The sequence below is a fragment of the Sarcophilus harrisii genome, chromosome 2 (assembly GCF_902635505.1).
Source record: "Sarcophilus harrisii chromosome 2, mSarHar1.11, whole genome shotgun sequence".
Lineage (NCBI taxonomy): Eukaryota > Metazoa > Chordata > Mammalia > Dasyuromorphia > Dasyuridae > Sarcophilus > Sarcophilus harrisii.
Window position 1 is genome coordinate 253,236,595 of NC_045427.1, and position 27,230 is coordinate 253,263,824.

Genomic DNA, 27,230 nt, shown 5'->3' on the forward strand with positions numbered 1-27,230 from the left:
ATTTCCTTTTACTCTCTCTTTTATTCAATAAGCACAAATTTATGGTATTCAAACAAGTGCTACACTAATGCTGAGGTCTTTGGGGGGAGGCGGTAGTATCATAAAGAGAGGGCAAACAAGAATATATGACTCGGTCCCTGACCCAAAGAAGCTTAAACAGATAATATAATACCTGAGAAAATGTAAGACTAAAGTAAAGCTATATGTCCTAAGTGTTCTGATAATAAAGTAGAAAGTGATCACTTGAGTTTTAAGAGGTAAAGAGAATAAATCAGAATAATGTACGGTCACAACAAAGAAGGCTTCCCAGTCTGGGCAAATATGATTTACATACATGGATACATGTGAAATCATGCAAAATATTTTCATATTAGCCATATTGCAAAAGAACAAAAATGGCAACAAGAAAAACAAAGGAACTGAAAAAAATTATGATTCAGTATTTACTCAGACTTTTTCAGTTCTCTCTCTAGAGGTAGATAACATTTTCCACTTAAGTCCTTCAGAAATGTCTTAGATCATTGTCTTGATTAGAGAAGCAAAGTCATTCAGTTGATCACCATACAATAGTGACAATTACATGTACAATGTTCTCCTAGTTCTGCTCACTTCATTTTGCTTTAGCTCATATAAATCTTCCCAGATTTTTCTGAAACCATCCTGCTCATCATATCTTATAACACAATAATATTGTATCACAATCATATACCACAATTTGTTAGGTCATTCACCAATTGATGGATACCTGCTCGATTTCCAATTCTTTGTCCTCACAAAAGAGCTGCTATAAATATTTTCGAACATATAGACCCTTTTCTATTTTCTTTCAACTCTTTGGAGTACAAACCTAATGGTGATATGGCTGGTTCAAAAGCTATACACAGTTTTAAAATTCTTTGAATTATAAAAGCACACAGACATGTGATTTAGGAAAATAACTTAGGTGACTGAATAAAGGATGGAATGGGGAAAGAAGTCAGAAAGATTCACAAGCAAGCTATTACAAAAATCTAGGTATGAGGGGAGAAGGGCCTATATCACAGTGATAGAAGAGTCAGAGAAAAAAAAAGAAGGCATATTCAAGCGATATCATAAAGGTAAAATACACATTTCTTAGAAACAGACTGGATTGAAGGATGGAGACAGGATAGGGAGTTGGAAGAGACAGTGAAGAGTCTAGAATGACTCCTAAATTTTGATCTTTAGGGATAAGAATGTTAGTCTCTTAGAGGAGAATTTTGGTTTCTATAATATAGAGAAGAAAAGAAGAAAGGTAGGGAGGATTTATGAGGGGAAGATAATGAGTCCATCTATATCTCATGCCCACTGTCAAATGTACCCCAAATCTGTCTTGAGTCTTTTTCTCTCTATTTTCTCATTTGATAATCTCATCAGTATCCATAAATTCACTTATCAGCTCTATACAAATGATTCCAATATTGATTTATCCATTCTCTGTCCTAAATGCCAATTCCATATCACAAAACTTACATTGGACACTTAAAATAGATGTCCTGTGGGTACTTCAAAGTAACTACTCCAAAAGAAAATTCACTGTTTTTCTCTCTATAGCCCCTCCTCTTCTAAACTTCCTAATCACCCAGGTTTGAAACCTGTCAATGCTTAAATCTTCTGTATAGATCACTTCATATATATTGAATGAATTTCAAAATATTGTAATTTCTTTCTCTTCAGCATCTTTCACATATAATCCCTTTCTCCATTCAAATAGATCCAATCATGTTGCTAGGGTGATTTTCCTAAAGTAAACATCTGATCATGTCAACCCTCCACCTTCTATAATCTTCAATGACTCCTTTATTATCCAAGATAAAATATAAAATCCTTTGTGTGGCAAAGCTATTTACAAAGTGATCTCTTCCTAACTTCCCCACCTTTTAACATTATATTTCCTTCAATTCTATGATCCAGTCATTGGCCAACTTGCTGTTCCAAGAAAAAGACATTTCATCTCCTTATCTGTGCTTTTGCACTAGCCGGAATGCTCCTATGCCTGGAATGCTCTCCCCACATAAATCTCTTAACTCTTAGAATTTCTGAGTTCCTGTAAAAGCCTTTAAAGGCTTTCATGTATCATCTCCTCCAGAAGGCATTTCCTTGCCTCTTTAATGGTTTGCTATACCCCTTTCTAAGATAATTATGCATGTACTTTGTAGTTGTTTGGCATATACACATATGTATGTATACATATATGCCCCTATGCTCATATGTATACATACTTGCTTTTAGGGATTCATAGTCATATCTAAACAAAAAACGTGGAATTTTATATTCAGTCAGCAGGAACATCAAGTGACACCTATAAACACTATGGCAGAAACTGCAGGCACATGAAGAGACTAAGAGAACACGTTACTTCACAGATTAACTAGCATGGAATTGTTGCTGTCCTTCACAGAACTGAATAATGGAGGAACATTGATTAATACCCTCCCCAAAAAGGGAAATTTAGGAAACCTGGATTCAAGTCAGAAATCACAGAATTTCTTTAGAAGTCAAACAGGCAAGAAGCCAAAAATTTCTCAGTGCTCTTATAATGTGAGTTTAGTAAGTATACTCTTCTGAGAGTACAGTTTTCCCGAGAGGATGTAACCTCCTACCTGAATATTTCTCCAGGGAAAACCAAGATAAGTTTTCCTAATATAAGATTACTAGCATCACTAAGACTAGGCATGATCTTAAACAAAATTATGAAATTAAAGTTTGTTTGTCTGTAGCACCACCCTTCTGGACTGCTTTTTATTTCCCATTCATTTCTTCCCTACTTTTCCTTTTGCTTAAGGCAAAGACTTAGCTTGGGGGGTCCACGGACCCCCCCCAAACGTCTATACATTAATTTCAGGTGATTCATGAACTCTGACAAGAAAAAATTATTTTAGTAACATTTAACTATAATCAAGCATTTCCTTCCACTTATTTATTCCATTTATATATTCTGAGAAAAGATCCAGACTTCATCAAATTGCAAAGGGGTCTCATAACATAAAAAAAGATTTGAAAATTCCTTCCCTAAAGTATCCTTTTTTCTATTTCTTAATCCTGTATCCATTCCTCTTATGTCCAATGAAAAGACTCATATAATCTGATAAACTAATCTGTACAAATAAATCTCTATCATATATGTGTATATATATACATATACACATACATAGATATCAATAGATGTATGACATTATAAATTTGGAATTTTAGGGCTGAAAGAACATTAAATTCAGAATTCAGAATTCTCATTTTATAGTTAAAAGAACAGAAGACCAAGCTGCATAATATCACACAGCTAATTCATTAGAGTCAAGGATAGACAAGAATCCAGGTTTCTTCATTTTCAATTAGGTGATATATCCATGCCATGTTTGAAACAGACTAGTCAAATTTCCAAGATGAGAAGCTACTAGGTAGTTTGCCTTTGTATATATCCAGTTGCTTGCAAGCATAGTGCCTAATACACAGTGATGTTTATTAGACACCTAATTACTGAGTGATTTTTGAAAATAAGAAAAAGTGTAAATAAATCAATTGGCTAGTTAACAAATGTTCCATTTCCTTTCGTTAACAACTAGCACAAAACAAGATACCTGGCCTTTTTCTATCTCTAGTCATTTCCATTTGATTTGTTTTCTTTGTTTCAACTCTAATTTCACTAAAAAAGAATTATGGCACCTCTCTTATAAGAAGTATCCTCAACTAACATTTAGACATTGAAAAGCCATACTAGACATCCAAAAAGTAAAAAGCACAAAATAGGAAGTAGTGAGGTTGAGAACTGCAAGTATGGTTGGTAGTCTTAACAATAAAAGGAAGGTGACAGGTTTGCTAAAATTCAGAAGCAATTTTAAACCAAAGTTCTCACTTCACTTTTTTCTTTTTTTCAAACACAGAATTTCAGAGGCAGAAATAACTTCAGAGGCCACTCAGTACAATTTACATTGGAACCTATACTTCTCTACAATAGCCATAATAAAGTTATATTCAGTCTCTGGTTAAAGTCTAGTGAGGGGAAGGACTATAGTCAATTCCACTTCTGGAGAGCTCTAATTATTAACAAAGTTTTTCTTATAGGGAATCAAAATCTGCTTCATCACAATCTCCACAGGAGCTGCTCTTTCTACCAAATAGAGACTGGCCACATTTCCAGGGTTCTTCAGAGTGTTGAGCAAAGTAGGATACATGGATTAGATTGCAGAACAGCCCTGAAATTTGTCTCTCTAAATATATGTAAACTCCTCGGTGGCAATGACTGTAATTTTTTTTTCAAATCTTCATATCCCCAACCCCTGGTAGATTTCCTTGCTTGTACAAATCTGTTTCCATTCCAGTTCATCGATCTTCCTAAATCACAGTGGCTATCACCACCAGAACCAAACATAACATCCATTTAGCAATCAACGATTTTTACAATGTGATCCCCTCCTACCTTTCCATTTTTCTTATAAATTACTCCCCTCCATGTACTCTGTGATCCATTGATACTAGCCTCTTCTCTGTTTTTTTTTTTTTTTAACAAGATATGTTTCCAAGCATTTTCACTCTTGCCTGGAATATTCTCCCACCTTATATCTGTTTCGTTGGTTTCCTTCAATTTCTAGATAAAATCCCATCCTACCTTCTACAGGTAACCTTTCCTGATTCCCATTAATGCCAGTATCTTCCTTCTATCAAATATCTTCCATTTATCTTCAGCATCTATATGAGTGTGTGTGTGTGTGTGTGTGTGTGTGTGTGTATCAATACAGGTATCTCCCCATTAGATTGTGAGTTCCTTGAGAGCAGGAATTTCTTTTGCTCCCATTTTTTCCTTTCTGTTCCAAACACTTAGCACAGTGATTGTCATATTATAAATGCTTAATAAATGTTTACTGCGTGACTGACTTGATATATAATTATTTGATTAATGTTTTTTGATACTATTAAATATCTTGTCAAAGTGTCCTTGGTTTCTGAGCACAGATAACCATATGTTGCTTTATATGACTATGACTGGACTAAATTATTTTAAGGAACTAACAAAACTTAGGTCATCCCTTTTACTCTTATACTGTGAATGACAATCTGAGTGACCACTTTCCTACTAATAAATAATGTTTTCTGATAAAACCACCTTATTTCCTGCAAACAAGGTGCAATTATCAAACATCTTTCTTTTATCGTTAATTCAATTCTTAATCATGCAAGAACTGTTTTATACTAAAGAATTTGTAGTCTTAAATTTAATTAATAATAAAACAAATAATTACATATATAGTAATTAGAGGCTTAAAAAACCATTTTTTAAAAATAGTGAAACTGCAGTCTAAAGGGGTTAGAGAGTCCCACAAGCAGATAGAATTAAGTTTTGGCAGCTGACATTATACCTTGGAAGCAGTAGCATTTAGTGGTTGCCAAATGGTTAGTTTTTCCAATATTTCTCATTGTGCTTTTTGAATATTGTTCTCCCCATTACAATCTATTTCCCTTATGCTCCCTCTAGTTCTTCCCTCAAAAAATATACACACATAAAACATATATTGCTGTTTGCCATTTCCTCCTTGATTTTGATGGTTAGAAAGAATGAAAAAGAGTGCAGAAATAAAGCAAAATGATCTCTGCTCTAACTTGAGAAATTGCATGAAACCATGATTCATGAATTTCAGGATTCTGGGTTCCTACAATTACTCTATATCAAATCTAAAAAGAGAATTTGATCAGGATGTTTCATCTTTCTGTATCTGAGTTATAAATGTCTATGAGTTTTTTTTTATTTGAAATTTGTTTTTAATAACATCTACACTTTACAAAAATTAATTTTCTTTGACTTTCCAGAGAATCATCCATTGCAGCTTTTTTTTATTCTTTTTTTTTTTAGAAATCAGTTTAGCAAAAACAATCAATACATTGTGAAATAGAAATAAAACCAGCTCTTCAGTCACAACACTTGGGTTTCCCCCTCTGATGTCTATTACCTTATGACCTTAAGAAAGTCACTTAATTGAGCCTCAGTTCTTTATCAGTAGAATTAAGGTAATGTACTAAAAGACTTTTAATATTTGTCCCAGTTCTATGATTATAATTAACCCAAGTTTGGCCTTATTTGCGGTATTCAACATTCGTAATTTCTCATCTCACACACAAATTCTTCACAAAAGCAAGTTGTATTCTTCCCAGTCTTCTCCCACGCCCCCACGCCCTCACCCTCTCTTAACAGTAGGTCAACAAGGAGAGACTTTTAACTACAAGATGGGATCCTACAGCTAAGAAGTGGGACCCCTCACAAATGATCTATTCTAAACCCCCTCATTTTGAAGAGGTTAAGTGACTTGCCCAATGTAATAAGTAGTAGAATCTGAAGTCAAATCCCAGTCTTTAAACTCCAAATCATTTCCACTGTGAGCAAGTGGAAGACTCTAAGACTAACTCTCCAGGAAAGCAATAAGTGGTCTTAACTGGATTTTAATATGAAAAAAAAAAAAAAAAAAAAAAAAGGACACTGGGCTGCCTCTTCTTAGTTAATATTGGTCTTTAGACTCCAGGGTTATAGGATATGTTCAGCTCTTATTTTACAATCCAAATCCGCTATGTTAGAAAATTATCTTCGTGGGCCATGTCATTCGTAATTCAGTACATTCGACATTAATTCATTTTTTAAAAAGCATTTATTAAATACATACTATATGGAAGATATTAGGCACACAGAGTGCTTACGGGAGAGGAGGGGAGGGAGCAGCATACAAGTGGATTAAGTAAAGGTAATTTGAGAAAGAACAGAGAAGAATAAGAAATACTGTGCTCCCAGGAGAACAGAAAAGGTCCTGCGGCTGGAAGGACGTTGGAGGATGAGGGTGAGAGTGAAGGTGGGGCTGGGGCTGGGGGGCTCGAAGCTCGTGCAAATGTTCAGAGATAGAAATGTTCAGAGATAGGAAATGACAGCAGAGTGTAGGATCAGGTTAGGGATACGGTCTGAATCTAGAAGGGCCTTGCTTTTAGCTATTCGACTCGTTCCTCCTTAAGACGAGTCCAAGCCCTCCTGCATCCTTGGCGGTATCATTTCAATCGCGTCCGACTATTTGTGACTCAATTTGGGTGGTTTAAAGTATTGTCCTTCCGAGGACACAGGCAGCAAAGAGCTTAGTAGATTCAAGTCCTCCCTTCACAAGATAAGAGAGACCCTGAAGCCCCTCCTCAAGATTCCCTCACAAGGGCCACAGGTTGCCTTAGGCCCCGCCCAGAAACTATCTGAATGCTCTTGGGACTGGCTAAAGACTAGGTAGGTAAGGGTCCTGGCTTTTCTCTTAGTTTCATGGGATTGTGATTTACGCCTGTTCGTTTGATATCTTGTTGGAATCTATTTCAGAAAAAGGTTATAAAAATATAAAGGAAATCAATATTATATACATACATACAGTTATAATAAATTATACGAATAAATGATATATATTCACATATGTAAATATATATTAGTTTTTGTAATCAGAGTCACAGACCTGCGATTAAGAATCCCTGTTCTAAAAGCACTTATAATTGATCTATGTTCGGGTCTTTTGTGAAACTGTGATTTTCCTTTCATTGACATATATACATACTTTTTTTCATTTTGTTGATCAATCAATTGATTTATAATAAAAACTAGCACTTTTAATAACATGTTGAAATTATTTTACATACATCGTTTGATCTTTGTTACAACCCTGTGAAATAGATTGTCTTATTAGTTCCATTTTACAGATAAGGACACAGGTTGAAAAGTTAAATCACTTGTTAACGTCTTGCTTAATTTTAACCAAGTTCTCCTTCTCCCCCCCCCCGCCCCCCCCCCTTTCTTTCTCTGCCTCTCTGTCTCTGTCTGTCTGCCTGTCTCTCTCTTTCTCTAGGAAAAGCATAATAATTTAAATATTGTTATTCTAGACTTTATAAAGCAGAGAAGTGATTTAGAAGGATCATATTTGAATCAAAGACCAAGAAAGTCATAGTAGAAACTGGAACCTAAAGAGATGTTTTATAGAAAGTACATGAAGGTCAGAAAAGTCAATAAAGTATTACAGGAAAACAAGAAAAATAAACAAACAAACAAAAAAAAACAAAATATAGCCAGTCATGATCAAAGAAGATGAAAACTCAGGGTTCAAATAAATTGTAGGTAAAGTATTCAAGAAGATATACAAAGAATTTATAGGTCAAAAAAAAAATTCAATCAATACCAAGCACACAAGGTTTAGGAGACAATCTAGACAAAACCATGAAACTGAGGCAGAGGCTGCCTCAGATAAGAAGTACTTATAGTCTTGTGCCAGGGGTGGGACACTGACTAGATTCCACATGTAGATCCAAACCAGTCTTCAAAGACCACTGCAGTGCAGAAATTTGGCACACCTGGCATTTTAATGAGGCTCAAATACTGCTTAATACAGCAACTCACCACACCTGACAGTTCCTGGTACAGATGGGTTCAAACTATCCTTAGGAAAATCAAAATCAGCAAGTATTCATCAAGCATCTGCTATGTTCAAGACACTTTATTAAATCACAACATTTTTCACTTGTTCATAAAATGTATCCTCCCCCCAAATTCCCAATATCAATCCAATTCCTTACCCTGTTCACAGCTTTAGAAAACACAATTCCTCAAAGCAAAGCTACTTTTTTGTGCTTTTGTCAAACCCAGATTAAAACCCAATAAGAGTTAATAGGAATGAAATGTCAATTTATTATTATATAATTTTGTGCTTTTGTCAAACCCAGATTAGAACCTAATAAGGTTGAAATGTCCATTTTTATTATATTAATTTTCATTATTGCCTGCTTTCTCCAAAATACTCACAGCACATATTCAGTTTAAAAGTGAGAGATGCAGAGTAAGAAATGCCAAGAGTCCCACTACTAAGGGAGAAACCCAAAGTCCAAAACACTCTTCCAGGTTTCTAGGTAGGGGTATATACTTAATCTCAGGCAGTAGACTCTCCGTGAGTTCACATTATTTTTGCCTGTTTTTTTTTTTTTTTTTTTTGTTGTTGTTGTTGTTATTGTTTTGTTTTGTTTTTACTGAGGAACTTCTAATGGACCAGAAGAGTTTTCATTAACATTTACTACTTTTTAGTGAATTTCTCTTTCTAGACTAGGTGTTAAGTATCTTTTTCTAGGCAATCTTAACAGAGCCATATGTGATTTCCTTTCTTAAAAAATATCATTTTCAAGTGAATTGAGTTATCAAGGAGTACCAAATGTGTCATTAATATCCTCCCTGCCTTCTTTTTCTCACCCTTGTACATTAGGGAACTTTCTCTCATTTAATATTGATTTATTTTTATGGTCTTTTTATATCTCTAAATCCCTGGTAACTTTCTTTTGGCCTTTATTTGTGGCTCTAGTTTTTAGGATAGTGACTGGCATCAATCACCTAGCTTAATTCCTCCACTTCATCTTGATCTCCAGAAACTTAACCTCTTACAAGAGCACATCAACTTGGAAACTCACATCCTTAATACCCCCCTGCCTCAGGGAGTATTTCCTATCCAGCAGCACTTCTCAGGTCATTTCATCATTTCCTACCCAGCAGCACTTTATCATGCCCCTGTTATAAGTACTCTCATTTTCTACCCTCATTTCAGCTTTTTTTTGTGTGTGTTGTCTTCCCCAATTAAATGGTAAGATCCTTGAGGGCAAGGACTGTTTTTTACATTTCTTTCTTTCTCTAAAGCTTAGCATAGTGTCTATCACATAGTAGATGCTTAATCAATGTTTATTGACTGCCTGACTGGCACATTATAGATCTATAATAAAAATTTGATAAAAAAATAAATAATATTTAATGATTTATATAGCTTCTCAAAGTGATTCATAACAATTCTCTCATTCACTTTTCAGTTTCATGGAGGAAAAAAAAAGCAAGAGAATAGCAATTCCACTATAGAAATAGAAAATTGGGGTCCAAAAAAGAATAAATCATGATTATATAGTGGTTAAATTTGGATTAATAACTTAACATCTTTATTATCTTTCCCTAGTTATACATTGTCTTAGTTACAAGAGGAGTCAGAAAATTTTAATTATATCCCAATGTATAATCTTTATTAAGCCAATATAGTTTTTCTAGGGTAAAGTTTTATTAATTTGTAAATATGGAAAATGATGTAAACTTTCCTTCCCAAAGTATGAGAAAGATGAATGACTAAAACCCCAAAGTGCTAAATAACATATTTGTCTCAGAATTGGATTTATATTCCAAACAAACTTCCCATCTTGTATCTTGCATTTAGTTGTTTTGTATCTTGAAGGCAAACAGATTTCTGGTTACAATGCAATATTTATGGTCACAGGGATTGGGATTCTTTGCTTTTATAATTTTAGACTGAAAGTGCTTGAGTTAGTTTAGAATAAAACTCTGATATACACTCCTACAGAAAACATATCAATGATTTAGAAAGCTCCTATTTCCTCCTCCAGCTGCAAGGAACTGCTGTTCTGATCTATTCTGTAATTGAGCAACATTGCTGCTTGTGAAACAAAATACAACAGCAAGTGACTACCAGCCAAAGTAAATAAAAAGAGATAGTTATAACAATGGAGTCCTAGGGAAGCCATTCAGGCCTGGAATACACTCCCTCCTAATCTCCATCTGTTGGGATCTTCTTTTTTCCTTCAAGGTTCAGCTCTATGCCACCCCCAATATCATGTTTTTCTTGGAAATTTTCTGCCAGTCCTATTTTTCCACCTTCTCTAAATTAAGAACAACTGAACTACAGCAGCAGAGGATAGTGAACTGAGATAGAAAATTTAGATGTTTTACCAGGGTTTGCCATAGTTTAAATTGCAAATTACTATTCAAGGGAATGTTAATGATGTGGGAAAAATTCCTTTCTTTGTGACTCCCAACCCCACCCCACCTTCTAGTTAATGTAATTACCCTTTAACTCACAAATCCTGGTCCCTTTGTATTCCAATAGAAAATCGGGCCTGTCCCAGCCCCACCTGGATCTGAGCCAACTTTGGGGCTACACTCAAAAGCCCTTCGAGCTAAATCTCCCATTATAAAAGGTATATGCTGGGACCCCCTCTTTGCAGAGGTCCCAAACATGCTAGCCATGTGAGGACCCTCTGTTCACTGGACCCTCTGTCCAGTGCCCTCCTTATATTTACCTTCACCTATCTCCTTACTTCCAAATCCAATAATAAACCTCTTTTATCAATCTAGCTCTCGGGCCATAAATACCTTTATTGGGGGCTCACACTGCTACTAGATCTCATGTACCACTGAATCCTTGCGCCCAATCCAGGGGGTTGCAGGGGAGCTCCATTTGACTTCCTGTACCCCAAACCTGCCAGTAGACTTCAACTAAACTCTAATTTCATTTAGGTTCCCCAAATCTAGACCTCAACATTAATAGAATGTCCTAGCAGAGAGACTAGTAATATCTATTTATTCTCTTTTTCCTACTTCTCTTATCCCCCCCAACCCCAAGGTAAAAAGTATCAAAACCATAGTCTATTCATTAAACATCCTATCTTATGGGCAATTATTCCTCTCAAACTATGAAGTGAACAGTAATATAATGAAGTTCAAGGTTATGAGCCCAAGTCAGAACTTAGCATTTCACCTTAAGCTACTTATAACTTAATTCATTCTGACTGAATGGAAGCAATATTAGCATATTTGCTGGTTTAATAGTAAAGGATGGAGAAAAATGGCAGATGTCAACAGCTGCAGAAATGATAGCTGACAAATGAGATCTTAAAAGAAATATCTTTTCACAACTGAAATGTAACTTCTTGAAACTTTTCCTAAATCTCATCTTCCCAATAAAACCACAAGTATTTTTTGGACAAGGGACTTGATTTATATTTCCCTGTGTCTTTCACAGTCTATATCCTTCTGATAGCTACATACTATGGGTTCAATAGATAATGGCCAATCTAGTTGAAGTACAAGGTCAACATCAGGAAACGAATTTTAGAGTAACTTTTTGGATCCAAATCATTTTCCCTTTGTGTTTATGACTCAGATTTTGAACTATTATTTACTCCCAGTAGACTTATCATCTTCCTGACCTAGGTTACTAAGGTACGATCTAGGAGATTTCAGCTTGTCATGAGAATAGTAACACCCAGTGTAATCTGCTTGGTACTGGCAACTCACTTATGAATTCTCCAAGGAAATTCTTTGGTTTGGCTTACTATTCTTAGTCAATTGGGTTACAAAGATTTTTATTATTATCATTCATTTTAGAAGGTATTTGTGTGTAAATTGATAATATAGTTTCCCTACTAAAGTCAAAGCTTCACTCATAAACAGAATACTAATTTCTTTTTCACTTAATAGAAATTCATGAACTGAAGTTAGGGTTTTGATATACTGTAGAACTTAAAGATACTGAAAAACACCATTTCCTCATTTTGCATACTAAAGAATGCATGTGGTATAGTAATAGCATGATTAATATTTACATACAGAATTGCCCATCATGGAGGGTAAAATTGCATTAGATGATTTTTAAGCAATATTGCACAAATAGGCCTTCCTTGGATTGAATTTTTAGAAGCATTATGTATTACCTACTTTAAAAATAAAACAAGATCTATAGAAAAATTCCCCTGTAAGTTTAGAATCTGGAACATTTCAGTTCTGGAAACAAACATTAATTATTCCTTTATTTTCCATTGTGTGGCTTACTATTGCTGCACTTTCTAGACCACTGGGTCTTGACATCCATCATGTACCTAAACTATTCAATATAAATTGCTTTCCTTTACTAAAACTTAAACTCTTTGAGAGAAAAGGCTATATAATTTTGCTTTTCTATCACCAGGACTACACACAGTGTTAAGTACATAATAAGTGCTTCATAATGCTTGTTCCTCTTCCTGTCTTTACAAATATTATGTAATTTTATACTCATCACAACCCTGGGAGGGAAATGATATTATAATTTCCATTTTACAGGAAACTAATCTGAGGGAGACAGGTCAAGTGATTTGCCACACAGCTACTAAATGTCTAAAACAGGATTTGAATTTGTGTTCCTTACTCCAGGCACAATGAGCACCCTATTTACTTTGCCACCTAGCTGCATTCTAAAGCCTTTGGTTCTTGTCAAGTTTCATTTTCAGTATTAGTACTGTACATCTGCTTATCATAGACCTCATCTAAATTATGATTTCTTCTTATAATCTTATAATTATAATCTTTTCTTATAATCTCCTGACTTTTCTTGCTGATTCAACCTGGTTTGCTTGCCTAGACCTATTCCTCATAAAAGAGGTACTTAATACACATAATAAACAATTTATTTATTTACTATTTCCCTGCATTTGATGACTTGTGTGGTCTTGACCAATATCAAAACATAGCAGCCTCATTCCTGCCTAGGTAAATTTCCAGTTCTGGCCATTCCTGATGTATCTTAACAGAACACTAAAGAAAGTGATAAATAAAAATATCTTAAAATTATTGAAGGGGTGGAGCCAATATGGCCCAGAATAGATAGGTCTTTTTCTGAGCTCTTCCTGGCCTCCTTCAGATCAACACGAGATCAAGCTTCTGAACTGGTTTGGGAGTGAAAGAACCCACAAATATTTGGAGTGTAACATATTTCCAGCAGAAGATATTTTGGAAGAACTTCAGAAAAGTCTGTTTCAATCAAAGAAGGGGGTCAGCAGTTGAGCCCACACGCAGCACAGGGAGACACAGGTGTGGGGTCCCTGTGCCCAAGAATCTATGGGGAAATTCTTAGCCAAAATACAGCAGTGTTGGCTACTCTGTAATGGTTAGAAGCCAGTAGATCAGCAGATTATCTGTGAGACACCTAACACAAATACAAAAGGCAATTAGGGAGCCTCTGAACCCCAGAATAATGTGGGATTTGGCCACACCCACCAGTACCAGAAGTCAGTCAGCAGCATTGGCCCAGGGCAACCTAAAGCACCGTTGAAGAAACTTGGGATAATCTCCCCATTTTCCCCAATAGAAGACCTCAACTTTTTTTTAAAAAAATGAGCAAAAAAGCAAAAAGAACTCTGACCATAGATAGCTTTTATGGAGACAGAAAACAGAGCTCAAACCCTGAGGATCTTAAAGGTAAATTATCTCCAGATGAAGCTGAAAAAGGCAATATGAAGTGATCCCCATCTCACAATGCTGTCTTAGAAGACTTCAGAAAGGATCTTAAAAGAGAAGAAAAATGGGGAAAGGAAATGAGAACTTTGTAAGAGAGTCTGGAAAAGGAAACCGAAATTATTAAAGAAAATTCCTTAAAATAGATTTGGTGAAATGGAAAAATATAACTCCTTATGAAATAGATTTGACAAAATGGGAAAATTATATAACACCTTACAAAATAGATTTGAAAAAGAAACTAATTCATTGAAAAACAAAATTTGTGAAATGGGAAAAACTTCCAATAAATAAAACCTCATCTAAAAATTCAATTGGCCAAATGCAAAAGGAAATTTAAAAAAACTAACTGAAGAAAATAATTCTAAATTAGAAAATTAGAAATGAACAAATGGGAGTGAATGACTCAATAAGATTTCAAAATCAGTCAAACAAAAGAAAAAAAAACGAAAAAATAGAAGAGAATGTAAAATATCTTATTGGAAAAACAAGTAATATGGAAAACAGGTCTAAGAGAGACAATCTAAGAATTATTGTACAATCTAAAAACCATGATGAAAAAAAGGAATTTAGACATCATTTTTCAAGAAATCATCAAGGAAAAGCGTCCTGATGTCCTAGAAGAAGGTGGTAAAATATACATTGAAAGAATTCACTGATTATCTCCTAAAAGAAACTCCAAAATGAAAAATCCAAGGAACATTGTAACTAAATTTCAGAATTATCAGATGAAGTAGAAAATATTGCAAGCACCCAGAAAGAAAAAAATTTAAATATTAAGGAGTCACAATCAGGATTACCCAGGACCTAGCAGCTTCCACTTTAAGAGATCAAAATGCCTTGAATCTGATATTCTGAAAAGCAAAGGCAATTGGATTGCAGCCAAGAATCAACTCTCCAGCAAAATTAAGCATTATGTTTCAGAGAAAAGGATGGCCATTCAATGAAACAAGTGAAATTCACCTGATGATAAAAAGATCAGAGCTGAACAGAAAATTTGAGCTTCAAACACAGAACTCAAGAGAAGCATAAAAAGGTAAAAAGAAAAGAAAAAACAACTTTCTTTTAAAAGTTCCCTATATGGGAAGATGATACATTTAACCCTCAAGGTCTGTAACTTTGTTTTGGGTATACTTAGAGGATATAGGTATAATATGATTTTATTGTGATGATATAAAAAAGAAATTAGAATAGGAAAGGGAATTCTACTGGAAGAAGAGGAAAATGGAATTAAAGTGAGAAATTACATCTTATGAAGAGGCCAAAAAGACTTATTGCAATTGAGGGAAAGAAAGGAGGGGAACGAGTATTGTCTGAATCTTACTCTCATCAGATTTAGCTCAAAGAGAGAATCAGATATAATTAGCTACACAGAGAAACTTGTCTTGTTCTACAGGGAAGTAGAAAGAGAAAGAGGAATGGAAAGGGGAAGGCTAACACAAGGGAGAACAGAAAGGGAAAGGGAAAGGTATAAGAAAGGGGAGAGGCTATAAAAGAAGAGGACTGTTTGAGGTAGTGGTCAGAATCAAAATATTGGGGAGGAGGGATAGAAGGAAAGGAAAGAGAAAAGTATAAATTGTATAAAAGTATAAATGGGATGAATTGTCCCATAAAAGGAAGCAGATAGAAGACTGTATTAAAAGCCAGAATCCTACAATCTGTTGTTTACAAGAAATACATTTAAAGCAGACTGACACGTTCAGAGTAAAGGTAAAGGACCGGAGCAGAATCTATTATGCATCATCTGAAATAAAAAAAAAAAAAAAAAGCAGGGGTAGCAATCTTGATCTCAGATCAAGCAAAAGCAAAAGTAGATCTAATTGAAAGAGATAAGGAAAGAAACTACATCTTGCAAAAGGGTACCATAGATAATGAAGGAATATCAATACTAAATATATATATTCACCAAGTGGTATAGCATCCAAATTTATAGAGAACTTAAGAGAGCTGCAGTAAGAATTAGACAGCAAAACTATACTATGTGGGGGATCTCAACTTTGCTTTCCTAGAACTAGAGAAATTGAACCACAAAATAAATAAGAAGTTAAGGAGGTAAATAGAATTCTAAAAAAGTTAGGTATGATAGACCTTTGGAGAAAACTGAATGTAAATAGAAAGGAATATGCTTTTTTTTCTCAATAGTACATGGAACCTATACAAAAACTGAGTATGTATTAGGACATAAAAACCTCAAAATCAAATGCAGAAAGACAGAAATAGGAAATGCGTTTTTTCCAGACCATGATGCAATAAAAATTACATGCAATAAAAGGCCAGGGGAAAATAGACCAAAAATTAATTGGAAACTAAATAATCTAATTTAAAGAATGAGTGGATAAAACAACAAATAGACACAATCAATAATTTCTACCAAGAGAATGACAATAAGGAGACAAAATACCAAAATTTATAGGATGTAGCCAAAGCAGTTTTTAGGAGAAGTTTTAAATCTTTCGATGTTTACTTGCATAAAATGGATAAAGAGAAGATCAGTGACTTGGGTATGCAACTAAAAAAGGTAGAAAAAGAACAAATTAAAAAAAACCCAATCAAATACAAGATTTGAATTCTGAAATTAAAAGGAGATATTGAGAAAATTGAAAGTAAGAAAACTAATTAACAAACAAAGCTAAGAGTTAGTTTTTATCAAAAACCCAACAAAATAAATAAATCGTTAGAGAAAGGAAATTATAGACCAATTTCCCTAATGAGTATTGATGCCAAAATCTTAAATAAAATATTAGCAAAGAAATTACAGCAAGTTATCCCCAAGATAATACACCATGACTTAGTAGGATTTATACCAGGAATACAGGGCTAGTTCAATATTAGGAAAATTATTAGCATAATTGACTATATCAATAACTAAAGTAACAAAAATCATATGATTATCTCAATAGATTCAGAAAAAATATTTGACAAAATCCAATCCTCATTCCTATTAAAAACACTAAAGAGCATAGGAATAAATAGTGTTTTCCTTAAAATGATCAATAACATCTATTTAAAATATCAGCAAGCATCAAATATAAAATGGGGAGAAACTAGAACCATTCCCAATAAGATGAAGAGTAAAACAAGGTTACCCACTGTCACTGTTACTTTTCAATGTTGTTTTAGAAATGTTAGCTTTGGCAATAAGAGAAGAAAAAGAAATTAAAGGAATTAAAGTAGGTAATGAGGACTCTGTGCAGATGATATGATGGTATATTTAGAGAATCAACTAAAAAACTACTAGAAATTCACAGCTTTCACAAAACTGCAGGATATAAAATAAGTCCACATATATCATTGGCATTTTTATACATTACCAACAAAATCCAGCAGCAAGAGATACAAAGAGAAATTCCAATTAAAATAACTGTAGATAATATAAAATATTTGGGAATCTTCCTACCAAGAAAAAGTCAAAAATTATATGAACACAATTACAAATCATTTTTCATACAAATAAAGTCAGATGTAATCAACTGGAAAAATATCAAGTACTCATGGGTAGATTGAGCTCATATAATAAAAATGACAATACTACCTAAATTAATCTACTTATTCAGTGCCATATAAGAAATTATTTTACAGAGTAGAAAAAATAATAACAAAGTTCATCTGGAAGAACAAAAAGTCTAGAATTTCAAGGGAATTAATGAAAAAATGCAAATGAAGGTCGTCTAGCTGTACCAGACCTAAAACTATATTATAAAGCAGTAGTCATTAAAACCATTTGGTATTGGCCAAGAAACAGAGTAGTTGATCAGTGGAATAATTTAGATTAAAACAGTCATTAACTATAGTAATCTAGTGTTTGACAAAGTCAAAGACCCCAACTTTTGGAATAAGTACTCACTATTTGACAAAAACTGTTGGGAAAATTAGAAATTAGTATGGCAGAAACTAGGCACTGAACTATACCTAATACCCTATATCAAGATAAGATAGAAATGGGTTCATTATTTAGATGTAAAAAGTGATATGATAAGTAAATTAGAAGAACAAAGGATAATCCTCAGATCTGTGGAAAAGGAAGGAATTTGTGGCCAAAGAATTGGAGTATATTATTGAATACAAAAAGGATAACTTTGATTTTATTAAGTTTAAAAGTTTTTATACAAACAAAACCAATGCAGACAAGATTAGAAGGGAAAAATAAACCAGGAAAAAGTTTTTTACATTTAAGGGCTCTGATAAATCCCTCATTACTAAAATATATAGAGAACTGACATATAAGAATTTAACCCTTTCTCCAAATGTTAAATGGTCAAAGGATATGAACAGAAAATTTTCAGATGAAGAAACTAAAACCATTTTTAGTCATATGAAAAAGTTCTCTAACTCACTATTGATCATGCAAATTAAGATAAATCTGAGATACCACTACACACCTCTCAGGTTGGCTAAGATGACAAGAAAAGGTAATGGGGAATGTTAGAGGGAATGTGGGACTCTAATACATTGTTGCTGGAGTTGTGAACTGATTCAACTATTCTGGAGAGCAATTTGAAACTATACTCAAAGGGCTATCAAAATGTGCATACCCTTTGATCCAACAGTGTTTCTATTGGGCTTAAATCCCAAAGAGATATTAAAGAAGGGAAAGGAACCCAAATGTGTAAAAATGTCTGTAGCAGCCATTTTCGAAGTGGCAAGAAACTGGAAACTGAGTGGATGCCCATCAATTGGAGAATGGCTGAATAAATTGTGGTATATTAATGTTATGGAAGATTATTGTTCTATAAGAAACAGTCAGCAGGATGATTTCAGAGAGGCCTGGAGAGATTTACATGAACTGATGCTGAGTGAAGTGAGCAAAACCACGAGATCATTGTACACTACAACACCAAGATTATATGATGATCAATTCTGATGGATGTGGCTCTTTTCAATAATGAGATAATTAAGCCATTTCCAATGATCTTGTGATGAAGAGAGCCATCTGCATCCAGAGAGAGGACTGTGGAAACTGAGTGTGGATTACAATATAGTATTTCCACTTTTGTTGTTGTTTGCTTGCATTTTTTTTTCTTTCTCATTTTTTTCCATTTTGATCTGATTTTTCTTGAGTGGCATGATAATTGTGGAAATATGTATAGAAGAAGTGCACATGTTTAACATACATTGGATTACTTGCTGTCTAGGGGAGGTGGGGTAAGGGAGGGGGAAAAATTGGGACACAAGGTTTTACAAATGTGAATGTTGAAAATTATTCATGCATATGATTTGAAAATAAAAAAATTAATGAATGCTTTATGGTTTATGATATCTGTGATGTCATCACAACTGTGAAGTAAATCAAAGCACATTTCCATTTTATACATGATAAAAATAGGGCTCATAAAAATAATTTACACATGCTTCTTTTATATATTATCAGATTTAGGAATAAGACTCAAGTTTTCTCTAATTCCTCTTTATTTTGCCATTCTCCCACCAATATCCCAGTTTGTATTCCACCCGTTCCTCCCTCTCTCCTTCCGTTCTTCCCTTCTTCCCTCCCTCCCTCCCCCCTTTCCCCTCTTCTCTCTCTCTCTCTCTCTCTCTCTATATATATATATATATATATATATATAGTCTATCTCTCTGTCTCTATCATCTCTCTATCTCTAGCAATCTACCTATGTGTCAAATCCCACCTCTCCCATTTCCTACATTCCCTTTTGCCAAATCATTTGATATCTTTTTTTGTTTGTTTTCTCTAATACAAAATAAGGATGTTAAGCCAGATGAACTCTCAGTCCTTTCTAGCTCACTTGACCCGAATCAATGTGCAAGAAGTAAAACGCAGTGTCTAAAGTTGCTTCCAATCCAGGCCTTCCATTAAAGATAATTTACATTCTGAGAGAATTTAGGAAATTAGAATACTATTTGGTTAATTGTAGGAATTGAGTGAACCACACTGACTCCATCTTGTGACTAAATACTGGAATTAACTTAGTTTCTATTCAGTTATGGATCTAGTCCAATTTCTGACTTATGAGAAAATTTTATTGAATTGGGGGATAACTTTATTACATAGCTTGAGCCTAGCTTTGTGTGGCTGAGAAAAGTAGTTCACCTCTGTTTGCCTTAAAGATTCTTAACCCAATTAGATCCAAAAGTTGATGGAAAGCATTTTCTCTTAATCATACATCTTAAGCAACCCATATGTCTTATTTGAAAACTGGCTAGTACTGATCAATCACTTATTGTTTTCATTTCCCCTTGATTATTTACAAATACTTGAGGAGTTGGGACACTTCCTCTTCTGAATTTAGTGAATTATGTATCTTTTCACTTGCTCCCCTCCTAAATTAGAAAGTTCTTAATCTTTCAACTAATTAGAAATCAGATTACTTAATGGTTTCTTTTGATTAATTGGCCTTATTTGATTAATTATTTTTAATGAATAAATCTGCCTTTTCCTGCTCTCTTCCTCCCCATCTCAATTCAGAGTTCAGGCTTAAGCAGAGGAGTTCTGGTCCTGTTTTGTTGAGCAATTGTCATGCATTGCTTAGTAAGTTAATATGTTCAGAAGATTGAACCTTTGTTAACCTCAATCATTTCATCTTCCACCTGCTACAATTCTGAAAAACAATTATCAGAGAAGATAAAAGCTGCTGTTGTGTTTCCTATGGTGGCATGTAAGTGCTCTTGATTTTTATTTCCTTTTCTGGAATCCTTATATCCATCCAAACTATGTATAATTGAAATGCCTTTTTACTTAGTATGAAAGATCAGAAAGCGAGGTCTTAATGCTGCTTATGTAAAGATTTGCATCCTGCTGGGCTTGCAGTCTAAATAAAGGCTTCATATGTATTCCATAAACTGACATTATATTGACAAAACAAGCACAAATGTTCCAACTCAGATTAAGGAGCACTAAGTACTGGAGCTCTGCCCAGCAACAGACTACCTCCTGCTGCATGCAAACAGTTCTGTCTCCATACTCAGTATCTACAGTACCAGGATGCTTGATTTATAACAGTCTTAGTATAGGGAAGTAGGCCTTTGTTTTGTATAATGCTCTTTCACTGTAACTTTTACAAAGTAAATTTCCTTCAACATTTCCTTCTCTAACCTCTAGTATTTAATAATATAAATAGATACTTAAGAGCCTCCAAATATTTTTCCCCAAATAAAGAAGATGCAGAAGAGAGGTGATTTTAGAACTCATTATTAAATTACAGGATTTTACTGTTTCCAGTCTTCTTTCATAGAATCACAAAATCTTAGAATCAAAAGTGAAAACCATAGTTCCCACAAAGCTATGTGGAGCATAATGTAAAATACGTTGGCAGATGATTTTTGTTTATAGTGCACAACCCTTTCCTCCCTACTGGCACCTCAGAATCTGTTCACCATAGGACTGATTTCTCTTTCCCTGTATCTCATATTCTAGGAAAATTTAGGGAGGTAAACAACAATCAAAGCTTTTAAAATTCTAAAACAACTTCTGACATTCACTTCTACAAAAGTAAAGGGGAAAGCTAACTTGAAGCTAGATTTTAAAAATAATTATGCTTGTCTGAATCCTGACCACAACATTTTCAAATTTCTCTCTTCTTCCTCCTTGATCCCCAAACCCCAGTTCAACTTCTTATTCTCAGTGTCACTTGCTGCCTGACTCCCACTAAGTTTTATCCTCTGCAAAAGTAACCCATCCTCCTAGATTACTCTGCTCTTTTCCCAGCAAATTGTTCATTTCTTCAATGTTAAGGAATGGGGAAACAATCTGATTGAATTACAGGAAAACATCTGGATTCTAAATCCCAGCACAGTGGTAGCAAGTAGGCTCAGAACAGAATTGTCATCCTCACATTGTTTCATATACTAAAAGTATGACTGTTATTGTGTCCTAATGGCTTAGCTGATCCTGTTCCTACCCTCTTGACTGACCTAGTTCCAGTAGCTATTGGATATTTTGATAGCACCTAGAGTTAGGTTTTGCTCTGCCATGATTCCTGAGAGATCTTTTTCTTTCCTTATTACTATTTCTACTTGATCTCTACAAGGAACTTCCAGAATTTCTGTTACTGCATATAGTCATTTAAATCATGTTTTCTAGGAAAAATACTTTAGCCATTTCCTTCTCCAGATCATTTTACAGAGGGGGAACTGAAACAAAGTTAAGTGACTTGCTCCAGAATCACATAGCTTGTACATGTCTGAGATAGAATTTCAATTCAGGTCCTTCTGACTTTTGGACTTAGGTTCTATCCTTTAATGTCTTAGCAAATAATTTTTCTTTGTTTTGTCACTGTCTTGGGAAATAAGTCTTAAACTTTTATGAAAGTTGTTTAGCATAAAGAAAGCTGTTAACTAGGACCTTTAAGTTCCCTCTGAATTTAAATTGAGATTTTGTTTCTTTTTTTCCCTTCAGAAATCTTTAATTTCTATTTCTCAAATAGGTTCTGCTAGGGAGAGATTCAGCAATCCAGTTGAAATTGATTATTTGTCCTCCCTTCATTTGAGAAGTAGAAAAATCAATTTATCCTCATTTCTGTACCCTGTAGAATAGGCTCTTTTGAACTTAAACATGATGGGGAATACTGGAATTTTGATTATAAAGAAAGCTTGAGACCAGTTCATGAAAAACAGTGTCAAATCTACAAACTTTGGGATTTTTCTCTTAAGTAATAGAAAGTCATTAAATGTTTCTGAGCAGCAGAGTCATATGGTAAGAGCTATTCATCAGTAGGAATAAGTAGATACTGTGATCTGTAGAATTAATTTGGAATCATTTTATTCATTCATTTAAACAAATACTAGACTCAAAAGGGGAAAAAAAGCAAAAAATTCTACTCAATAGCAAGTTTGCTAAAGTTTAATATGGATTAAGCCCATTGGTCTATATCTTCTTGTCAGTGGACATATGCTTGTGCAGAAATGGTTTGCAATTATTTTAGAGCTTCTCTATCTGGGAAAGGAAAACCTCAACAATCCAAGTGCTCCAGCTCAGCCTTTTCTCTGACTTCATTTTAGCCTAGCCTCAGTAATTAGTTAATTTATGAAGAAAACAAATGGAAGTGAGAACATTAATGTTGAAAAAAACTTCCTCTAGGACCTCTAAAAAGTCAATGCAAAATACTTATCCAACACACTTCAAATCTGTCCTACTCAGGAAATTCATAAAGTTTTAAGGGAATGGTCTAGGAATGACATAGGGGTTGTTGGTCCTATGCCCCTTCCTCCAAGCAAAGAGATCTTATACAAGGGAAAGGGACCCACATGTATAAAAATGTTTGTGGCAGCCCTTTTTGTAGTGGCAAGAAACTAGAAACTGAATGGATGCCTATCAGTTGGAGAATGTCTGAGTAAATTGTGGTATATAACTGCTATGGAATACTATTATTCTGTAAGAAACGACCAGCAGGATGATTTCAGAGAGTCCTGGAGAGACTTACATGAACTGATGCTGAGTGAAATGAGCAGAACCAGGAGATCATTATACACAACAACAAGATGATCAGTTCTGCTGAATGTGGCTCTCTTCAACAATGAGATGATTCAAACAAGTTCCAATTGTTAGTAATGAAGAGAGTCACTACATCCAGAGAGAGAAATATGAGAAATGAGTGTGGACCACAACATAGCATTTCTACTCTTTCTGTTATTGTTTGCTTACATTTTTGTTTTCCTTTTCAGGTTTTTTCCTTTCTTTCCAGATCCAATTTTTCTCGTGCAGCAAGATAACTGTATGAATATGTATACATATATTGGATTCAACATATACTTTAACATATTTAACATGTATTGGACTACCTGACATCTAAGGGAGGGAGTAGGTGGAAGGAGAGGAAAAGGTAGAACAGAAAGTTTTGCAAGGGTCATTGTTGAAAAATTACCCATGAATAAAAAGCTATAATAATTTTAAAAAGATGATGTATCTTTCCCTAAAAACAGTTCCCATGAAAGGAGCATTCACAAACTTTAAAAATATTCCCCAAGTTCTCATTATCTTTGCAGTCTTAAAATTCTCTCATATATCTAACTTAAATGTCTTTCAGTTTAAATCATTTTCTTCTATATTTCAGGAGGGAAATATCTTTCTTCAGAGGCAAAGGAGCCTCTCCTACATGGGCCCAAACAAATAATAAAATCTAAAGTCATTTTTAATCTTTATGATCTTAAAGGTACAATTTGTTTAAAATAGAATTTGATTTCTATAGTATGTTTATTCTATACTAATAAAACAAGCATCACTCCCAGTCAATATATCAATTTCATGTTATGGCAGAGAGGAACAGGTATTTATATTTCCCCTGCTATCAATAATAAGCTGAGGCAGAACAGGCAGAGCAAATTAAAGACAAAGCTGGAAGTAGAGCTCAGGCCTATGGAGTGTTTGCTATAAACACTTTCTCAAAGTATTTTGGCTCTGAAATAAACTCATAATTCACAGTACCAAGGAATAAGTTGCATATTCTTGGCACTGATATCCTTACTATTACAAAAGGTAGAAAGCAGGATTATAAAATGTGAATGACTCTTGGAAAGTTCTTTTTTTCAGAAAACAAATTAAAATGCAAGGGAAAAGACATAATACCTGCTGCAAAGACAGCTTTCTTTTTTAAATAAATGTCCTTCTCTCAAAACAAAACAATTAACATCATTTGGCAATCGATAGCAGGCCTGTGATATTCTCCTAACTCCAGTTCTGGACACTGATTATATTGTAAAGCAATGAGTTACAAAAACAAAACAAAACAACAACAACAACAAAAACCCACCAAAATTTCAGTACTGTCGTCTCCAAGTTAGTTTTTCTGATTAAAAAAATGTAATCACAAAAGAAGCTAACTACATAATCTTGAACTTTATTCATCTTCATTTGAGAGCATGAGATTATTGATTCCAGTAGAAGCCTTACAAGAAGATTTCTATGCCAGGAATAAGATTTCATTCCAGTGCTGTCTTTTCTATTCTCTGTGGCATACTGACATGTTGCATTCTAGGATCTATCTAAGACAATGGTTTTAAAACTATTCCACAGAACCCCAGGTGAGTTGTCTATGTCAGTGTTGAAGTTGCCAAGCTTTAATAAGGGAAGACAAGGTGAAAAGGAAAAATGTGAGGGGGAAGAAAATGTGATAGAGATTATTCTATCATTTTATGCATATGATTAAGGAAAGAACAAGGTTCCATGAGACATTTCTGAGGCTCTTTTGGAAGAATGATTAGAGAAGCTTTGTTTAATCTGTGTCCTTATTGTCACTTCCATATTCCATCTTAAAATTACCAGTGGAATTCAATTTTTTTTAAATGCAGAATGATTTTACAACCATAGATTCTGCAAATCTTTGGTCTGAATAATGCTTAAACATCAGATTTCATAATTTCTAGCAAATAATAATTTTAATACAATGGCAGCACATTTATCTGGAATTGTCAGAGAATATGACATTACATTTAATGAGTCTGTCAAATAGCTTGAAGCTGATCCCTTTAAGCCTCAAAGCATTTTTAGTTTAATCATTTTTTTAAAAAAGTTACATGGATGCCATTTGTTTTTACATCACTGTCATTTATAGCTCATACCAATTTTAATTATTTTAATGAAAATAATTTAATGATATTTCCCCATCTTTTAAATAGAGTATAAAGAATCTATTTTAATATTTTTTTTGTTATTTGGCATTACCATTATGAAGATTAATGATTTTACTATGCTGTATCATAAAGATGACTTTTGGAGCAATTAAAATAAGTTAAAGTTGTTTGATTCTATACAAAATGGTCCCAGATTGCTATGCTTTTTTAGTAATATTCGTGGAGATTTTTTGTTTTGTTTTTTTCTCTTCCAGTATTACCAGAGTGTCATTTTTTTTCCTGCTGTGAGTATGCCCCCTAGCAACTATTCTGATTTTAATTTCTGTTTATAATGTGCTATATGGACTGGGAAGAAGATAACCAAGTTTGTTAGAACAGTTTTTTTTTTTTTAAAGGAGATAATAGCCTTGAGTTGGAAGCCTTTCCTGAGAATAAAGTACTTGAGATTTAGTTCATAGAATACTTTCATATCAGTCTTGGCTGTAGAGCTCCTTATTTGCCTTTTTTCTTCCTTTTTCTTAGCTTTTCTAGATACTCAGGATAGTATTCCAGAGAAGCAATTAATGATTGTACTTTTCCTTTTAAAGTCATTTGCAATTTGTGGGGCAGTCAGTATAATATCACAAATTTAGAGCTGAGTGGGACCCAGTAAGCTATGGAATTCAGTCTCATTCTAGATATGAAAAAACTGAGGCCCAAAACAGTCTAGGAACTAGGCCAAGGTCATATAGGCCATTAAAAAAAATGAATTGGGTGTCAACTTTCAATAATGTCATGTTATGAAGACTTTCAAGGGTGGAGCCAAGATGGCACAGCAGAGAAAATACTCAGACAAACTTTCCCAACATTCCTCTTCAAATAGCTTTAAAATACTGCCTCAAGTCAAATTCTGGATTATCAGTATTACCAAAAAGTCAGGGTGCAACATTTTTCCAGCCTAAATCAATTCAAGAGATTAGGAAAGATCAGTGACATCGGGGATAAGAAGCTGGCCCAGAGCCCATATAGATGAAATACTAGTGGTGATACTAAGTTGTGGTTACAGAAACAGCAGCAGCTTTGGGAACACTCAAATCAGAGACAGTAAAAGGATGGCCATGGTCAGAACAAAATTATAAGGGGTACCTATGTTAGCCCTGTACACAGAACTGGAATCTATTTTGCAATTCCATTAAGCTCTCCTGACTTCTAGGTCATAGTTTGAGAATGAAAAGTAATACTTTGAATAAAGAAGAAATAGGGACAATACTGATTTTGGTCACAAAGAATTAGAGACCCTGAGACTAAGCCTTTAGTCTCACCCCCTTGGGGGGTGGGAACTTAGTGAAAATAAACCTGAAGCTTGGGACAATGTTCCTTATCCCATTCCTTGGATAGAACCCAACTCTAACATAAATTCAAGCAAGAAATATGTTGGAACAACAAAATTGTTCAACAATCAATTCTAATGCATGTGGGTCTTTTTAAAAATGAGGTGATTCAGGCCAATTCCAATACACTTGTGATAGTCATCTGAATCCAGAAAGAGGATTGTGGGGATTGAATGTGGATTACAATATAGTATTTTTTTTTTCTTATAGCTTTTTATTTACAAGATATATGCAGGGTA

General features: G+C 34.2%; 1 protein-coding gene across 4 annotated transcripts in view; it reads right to left on the reverse strand.

Annotated features, from left to right (window-relative positions):
- The window catches only part of RYR3 (ryanodine receptor 3), a 708,417-nt gene that overhangs the window by 503,992 nt on the left and 177,195 nt on the right, over positions 1-27,230 (reverse strand). The gene's annotated exons all lie outside the window — the stretch shown is intronic.